The sequence below is a fragment of the Gavialis gangeticus genome, unplaced genomic scaffold (genome assembly GCF_001723915.1).
Source record: "Gavialis gangeticus isolate Ggan-Ray unplaced genomic scaffold, GavGan_comp1, whole genome shotgun sequence".
In the NCBI taxonomy this organism is placed as follows: Eukaryota; Metazoa; Chordata; order Crocodylia; family Gavialidae; genus Gavialis; species Gavialis gangeticus.
The window spans coordinates 124,015,941-124,021,802 of NW_017729024.1; the positions used below are offsets into that span (position 1 = coordinate 124,015,941).

Genomic DNA, 5,862 nt, shown 5'->3' on the forward strand with positions numbered 1-5,862 from the left:
ATACCAGGCTGTTCCTATTGGGAGCAAATTTGCTCCCAACACAGAGCACATCTTCTCAGGGAAGGATTACTGCACAGTATTTTACTGTGTAGTAAGCCTTTATGGAATTAATAGACACACCCAGTTACTACCACACAGTCTTCTGACAGTAAATATGTTGAAGGTGTGTGACTATATCAGGGTGCTGATTGAGTATTGTAGGCAGGAAACACAGTGTTTGTAAGTAGAAACTTAGAGCTTTGTAACAAAACTGAACGGTAAAGCTAAATTGAGGAATTTGCTAAGTCAATTTCATAACAAAGAAAATTCCAAATAATACTCACAACACTACAATAATGCCAGCTCTCCTGTTCACTGTGCTGTGGCGGACAGTCGCTAATGAAACAAAGATCACCTTACCTTGCTAAAAAGGCTTTTCCCTCTGTGAAATGCTCTTAGCAGTTGGATTACTGATGGTATAACAGTGATAAGAATTTGAGTAACCACAACACCACAAGTGGTTGCATTCTGTGCCAGTAGTAGCACAGCAGCAAGAATCAGGAGGAGTCTGCAGAGGAAAAAAAGTATTGAAAGTAAACAAAAAGTGGAAAGAACAGGAATGTCAGCTTTTGTCTTCCCTGATTTTGCTGGAGACTTCCTTTGATGACCTGAGAACTGGTACTGGAGAGTTACCACACAATACAAACCTGTGTCCAGTTTTGGGCTCCACGCTTCAAGGTGGATGTGGGCAGATGGAAAAGAGTCTAGTGAAGAGTGACAAAATTGATTAGAGGCTTGGGAAGCATGACTTATGAGGAAAGGCTGAAAGAATGATGGTTATTTAACCTCGATAAGAAAAGATGGAGGGAGGATTTGATAATAGTCATCAAATACCTGAAGAACAATCACAGAGAGGGTGGACATAGACTATTCTCAATGCTCATAGGGGAAAGGACTAGGAGCAACGGCCTCAAGTTTCAGCAGAGAAAATTTAGGTTGAAGATTAGGAGGAACTTTCTGACTATGCGGGTGGTCAAGCATTGGAACAGGATACCTGGAGAGATTGTGGAATTGCAATCGCTGGAAGTTTTCAAAAGCAAAATTAGCCAGACACTTGGCTGGGATGGTTTAGTCAGGAATGATACTGCCTTGAGCAGGGGGCTGGACTAGATGACCTTATGAGGTCCCTATTATAAACTGACACCTGGAGCTATAGCTTCCCTACACCTCAATTGAAAATGGAGAGTAAGTGAAGTAGTGAGAGACAGACAGACTTTGGGTATTAATACCATATTTTCTCACATACCATGCATTCCCAGATAAAACTTGCACTTTGTTTTTTTGGAAGACAAAATGTAGAAAAAAGAGCTAGGCTTTTCATTAACACACTATGTTTCAAAATGGCTTCTTTCTCCCTGCTAGTAAGCAAGAGGGTCCCAGTCCAGTGTTAACCCTTTCACAGGCACTTTCAAATTGGAAAACTGCTTTTTGAGCAAAAGGTATGTATGGTATGTGAGTAAAAAGATTATTTAAGTTCTTCATTCCACATGATCTCCATTCCACACAGGGAAAAGGATGCAATGATGGCTTGAAGTCATCTTCACACTTCTCTGTTTTTCACTTACTGGATACATCTACATGTGCCATCAGGGTTATGTGATAAAGTCTGGCGCAGTTTGCGCTGGAGTCAGCTGCTCCTGGGTGCAGCCTCTACACATGCGACTGGGACCGCAGCAGTTTGAGCTGGGGATGGAGTAGCCCTGGACTGGCACGGGGTCAAGGGAGTCATCCCCAGGCTCTGGGTAGGAGCATCAGGCAGTGGAGTGGCTGGCTGGGGCATGAGGGTGCTAAAATGCAGGCCTAGGCAGCAGGCAGCCCCCATACTTTAGCACTCTCATGCCCCATCCATCCTGTCACCATCTACACGTTTTGGTGGAGTTAGGTATCCAGGTTGTAGCTGTATTGGTCTAGGGGCAAAAGGGAATCAGAACTCATGGTAGAGGTGATATCTTCTATTGAACCAATTAGCTTTTTGCAAAACAAAAAAAAATCTTTAATTGCAAGCACAAGCCCTTCTAGTTTGTGCCTGAAAACTTACAATTAACGAATTTTTTTTGCAAAAGTCCAGCTGGTCTAATAAAAAATCACCTCTACCATGAGTTCTGATTCCTTGGTAGAGTTAAATACTTTGCCATAAGATAGTACTGTCACTGAGTTATTTTACTGCACCCTAGTACCGGTGGACATGTAGACAGTGGCACTTTACTGTGGAGCTAATTAGTTAACTGCAGTAAAGTGTGCATGTAGATGCATGCCTATCTGGCACCTTTTGTAGGTTGGGCACTTTGATGGGGTTGTTTCCCCAGCCAAGAACCAGAAATCTTACCTGGCCACCCTTCTAGCATATCCCTTTTACCAACAACCTCAGGGTGAAATGTTAGAGCCATTCTACTCTGTACTGCCACTAAGGGAAACTTCACATTGTGGGATTTTTTTTAAAGGAAAATTTTTCGTGTTCCAAGCCAAATTAGCCAAATTGATTCCAAATCTGTGAGTCGTTCAAGAACCATATGTGGCCCTACTACCAGCAAACATCCTCCACCACGCACTGGGGCTTCAGATGCTTCCAAATCATTTGGTAGGTGTCCAGATGCAGGCCCAAGACCAGAGACTTGAGGTTCAGATGCCCCCCGAGTTTCACTTGGCCTCAGCCATTCAGCTGCCAGGAGCAAGCTAGGGTACAGTCTTCCATTTCCATAAGTGGGCATAAAGCCAAGATCTTCCCACTGGAAATGAAAGTGGGAGGTTAACTATACATTACCTCCATGGGTACTACCTGTGCTAGAAAAATGGTTATCCCTAGCGATTAGGAAAACTGCCTAAGTGGTCATGGTACTTCCCCCGCCAGGTAAGAAAGCAGAGATTGGGAACTATAGGTACAGCATCCCCTCTTCTGTCAATGAAGCAGCAGAAAAGCTACAGCTCTTCTTATCAGCCTACTGTACCACTCCTTTGAGACTTTCTTCCCACATCATAAAGGGCAGTGTGCTGTGAAGCTTTTGTTCATTTGTTTATTCTGCTTTGCCATTTCTATGAAAGTTAACACTTCTTTTGGTGCTAATGCTGCATACAGCTGGGTAGATAGGATTTATTCAGCACATGAAGCTGGTTTGAACTCGGTTTCCATTGTGCTGCAGTTTTTGTTCCCATTAGTGTGTTGGGTTTATAATCTCTCATTCTCTGATCACTTTTTTTTTTCCCTTTGGAGGGATTTCTTTCACTCAGCTTCAGCTTTTCTTAAAAACTGTTGCAGACCTTTAGGGAAACACGATTTCTCTACAACCTCAGCTGAACATTCAGTTAAAAAAACTAATGAGGACTGGTTTGCTTCTCCTCGAGCTGCAATGGATTACAACAATTTTGTTCTTACTAATTTATTCAGTTGTTGGAGACTGTTACATAAGCTCTTTGAAATCTGTTAGACCATGTTGCCTTAATATTAGTCTTAAAACATTAAAAGCCAGCAGTATAAAGTTAGAGCAGGGATGGCAGAGCTCCAGACTACTGAGAGATCTCCAACTGCTGAAGCAGGCAATGCTAGTTTAATTATTGTAAAGCTGTTCTTGTTGCCAGTTCCTCTCATTTTTTTGTGCTGTCAGCTGGGAAAAATGCCACCCCTTTCACTTAGTTTCAGGTCGAACATTTTGTGTTTTGAACCAAGAAGCAATATACCCCTTTCAGAGTCTTGATACCTGCAAATGGGTTCTTCAGTTCTGTTAAAGGTGACCTGCGAAGAGAGGGAAAATTGATTTTGTGAATTCTCTTTTTCTCTTCACCCTATTTGAAGCAGGCCTGCCTGAAAAATAAGTTTTCTTGGTTTTTTCATTAGTGTTCTCAGGGGGAAGGGTTGAATCCTAGAAATAGCAGGAAGATTATGTCTTGATTTCCCTGGTCTTTTCTTGGAGGTCTCCTTAAAGGATCAAGGGACTGGTGGGAGTTCACTGAAAGAGTAGAAGATATCAGACCTTTAATTAAGAGGTATTTCCTCCCCTGTTTGTCAGACATTTGAATTACATACATGAAAAAACCCAAAGTACTCCCACATTTTGTCTAGAATCCTCTCTATTTGGCAGTGTTTTAATTTGTACTCCTTAGTAAGTAGAACGTAATGATTCTACTAGTTCTCCAGCCATTCATTAATCTTCCAGAACACAGAATAAGATCAGGTCTAAATTTTTTATGTTAAAAAAACAAAACAAAACAACAACAACAACAGCAAGCTAACCCCTGGCTCTCTACAAAATAATTTTGAATTTTGCAAGAAATAAATAAAAAGGACAGAATTTCTTGTTCTAGGAATATGACCTTTAAACAAATATGCTATTCATTATTTCAATGTAAATAGTAATCTATTCAGAAGGTACACACTGTAACTTTACACTCAGGCCATGTTATAAATCAGAAGTATATTAATTTACTGCAATATTTACCAATGCTAGATATTATGCATACTTTTTTTTTACTATTTCTGGTCAAAAAATGAAAACCAGTTTAACAGAATATTAAAAACTCAGGGTTTTTTTTGCTTGAAAAAGTTCAAAAGGAGTGAGTGAACAGGGACAGCAAACAAGGCAGTTCACTGGGAGCAAGAGGAGGAAGGGGAAGAGGAAGGGGAAACTGAGCCAATCACTAAGCACCAAATCCTGCTCTGGGAAGGTAAGTGACCCAGGGCTGCATGTGTGTTTGGCTTGCTGGAGTGTTTGTTTGGTGGGCTGTGTGTCTAGGTGTGTGCTCTGAGCAGCTGGGAGTGCTGTTAGCTGAGTGATTGCTGCCTGTGTCTGACAAAGGGGCAAAGCCCATTTAGGGCCAGAAGGATATAAAAGGAGACTCCCCCGCCATGTCCAGATGAGCATGGCCGTGTGGTATGTAGTGCTGCAGACATGTTTGCAGTGTCACATACTGCGCGTTCAACTGTTCTCAGCATTGCTGGAGCAGAACAAGAGGTTTTTTTGACCCCCGGATATCCAGGGGTCAAAAAAGCCCATGCAAAAAAAAAGCAGAGTGGTGCATGTGGGGGCAGCATGCTCTGCCCAGAACTGGAGCCTGGCAGGCCGGAGTCATGCCCTGGCTCCTGGCCAAGCTCTCAACAGTAGGATCACCCACCTGCTGCTTCCCGAGGACCCCAGGTAAGGCTGCTGAGGCCAGCCCAGTGCTGGCCCCTGGGCTGGCCCCTGGCCTCTCCTACCCCACCTGTAGTAACCTGCCGTGCACCAGAGTGTGCATGGCATGGGTTCTCTGGGGACAACAAGTGGTGGCACAAGGTGCAGTGCTGCTAGTTGTCCCTGGGGAACCACATGTCCACACTCGTCTGGACACTGTCCCTGAGTGATGAGGGAATGAACGAACAGGGCAGTTTGTATGTCAGTTTGCTGGCCCACTCTTTGAAGGGGAGCTTTTAAGGTAAGTTTTTTCTTTAATTAACAGTGACTAACCTACATATATTTAGTGTAAGTAGCTAAAACTCAGCAGTCAAACAAATACTTAAGCCCCTTGTTTAACTAGAATCTAGAGCAAGGGGGAGTTTGTCTGAAACTCTCTCTCACCTTCTTTCACTGTAAGCTTGGTGAGGAAGCAGATTAGCAGGGAAAAGGGAACTCTTTGGGACGAAGGACCAGTGAACAGGCCAGCTTACATGGGGAGTTTGCTAAGAAAGGTCTCCTTGGAAAGAGGAGCAGGAAAAGAGGCAGTGGATTAAGATACCTAGAGAAATGGCTAAAGGATGTTGCAATGCCAGAGCCACTACCACTACCAGCTCTTCCTCTGCTTGCACCTGAGGGGTCTGTCCAGGACTCTAATAGTAAGAATTAGCAAAAGCTACAAAGC

General features: G+C 43.2%; 1 long non-coding RNA gene across 1 annotated transcript in view; it reads left to right on the forward strand.

The window, feature by feature from the left end:
- Nucleotides 1-884: 884 nt before the first annotated feature.
- Nucleotides 885-5,862, forward strand: part of LOC109297684 — a 20,467-nt gene continuing 15,489 nt past the window's right edge. The window contains exon 1 of the long non-coding RNA XR_002097384.1: nucleotides 885-895. This is a non-coding gene — a long non-coding RNA (uncharacterized LOC109297684). The remainder of the gene's footprint in view (nucleotides 896-5,862) is intronic.